Genomic DNA, 1817 nt, shown 5'->3' on the forward strand with positions numbered 1-1817 from the left:
TTTTTTTTAAAAAAAAAAATTCACTTAGGCAGCGGTTCTTTAGACAACCGCGGCATATTGCGGAACTTATATACCGCGGTTGTAACCGCGGCCTAAAGTCTTTGACTTACTACCGCGGTAAAATATACCGCGGTTCGTTAACCGCGACCTATAGTGAAAAATAACCGCGGTAAAATCCCCTCGCTGCACTAGTGTATTGACTTACCCTAAGAAAATTAGGTGTTAAGAAACATGTTTAGAACTAATTTAATATAGGTTTAAACTTCTTTTTTGTCCTTAAGTTATAAGCGGATGTTCAGATTAGTCCCCGTTTTTTAAAATGTAAATCTTTGGTCCCTAAATTATAAAAAATGTATCAAATGAATCCTTTTTTGACTTAAAATACTGTTTTTGGTTGTTTTTTAACAACTGCTACATCTTTAGATTGCTCTGTTTTGTTTTTTAATAATAACAATACTTTAGATTACTCTTTGTACTTTGACCATAAACATAAAAAAAGACTCTTTTGATACATTTTTTATAACTTAGGAATCGAAGGTTTACATTTTTAAAAGCGGAGACTAAACTGAACATCCGCTCATAATTTAGGGACCAAAAAGAGGTTTAAAACTTTAATATATATATATATATATATATATATATATATTATTAATAACTTTATATATATATATATATATATTATTAATAACTTTATATATATATATATATAATTATAAAATTAATAAAACAATATTAATTTACAGTAAACAATGTAAATGTGAACTAAAAGTTCTATAATAAAAATATATAAGTAAAATTAATAAAATTATTGTTGCAAGTTTTGGATTAAATATAATATTTTGAACGCCTATATAAATTTATTTAGTAGTCAATGTTAGTATCAAATCTTCCCGTGATTCCTCTTAAGTCCTCTTAAATAATCTAACAAATTCATAATGTTTATGTTTAATTTATATTTATTTTTGTGTATTTTTGAATCTTATATATCTATAAAATGATATTTTATTTAAATTTTTTTAAATTATTTATCATTATTATTATGTAATACCTATTCCATATAACAATTATAAATCAGCAAACTTTTAACCTTGGATTATTTTAACAAATAAATCCTTCTCTCCACCAGAAATTAACAACCACTCCTTATCTCTATAGTGGAAAGTTTGTTGTTCACGAGTACATGTAAAAAATGACCTCACGAACACCTCCATTGATGCATTTACAATGTTCACAACAAGGTGGCTTTGACATGTGAAGATAGTCACTTCAAGTCCCAAAAGATCACATGATAATCATGCTTCACATTGCACTTAGACAACTTCAATTTCTGCTTTATCATCTTACTTTCTTTATGAGTGTGTTCAACTATTCAACTGTTCACAAATTAGGTTAAAAGATGGTGCTTGTGTTCATTCCATTCAGCCTCATAAAGCAACGAACGTAGCAGTTATTTTGCATGAATAGTTTATGTACCTTTAAGACAAGTTAAGATCGTACACGTTAGCTTTATGAAAAATTATAAAAATTTGAGGTTTTCGTGTCAAAGTTCACACCTTTCCTTGTGCGCAGACATGTTTGATCGTGATGAGCAAGAAAACTGGAATACACAGTTTCTGTTGATGATCGTCATCAAACTCGTAAATACGCATATATATATATATATATATATATATATATATATATATATATATATATATATATATATATATATTTGGATGAGAGGAAGTTTTGAAAAGACTTAATGTATTATTTTTTTGAAAATATAATTTTTCTTATGATGGAAACTTTCAAAGTTAAAAGAAAAAAAAAAGTTTTAA

Source organism: Vigna radiata, chromosome 9 (assembly GCF_000741045.1).
Source record: "Vigna radiata var. radiata cultivar VC1973A chromosome 9, Vradiata_ver6, whole genome shotgun sequence".
NCBI lineage: Eukaryota > Viridiplantae > Streptophyta > Magnoliopsida > Fabales > Fabaceae > Vigna > Vigna radiata.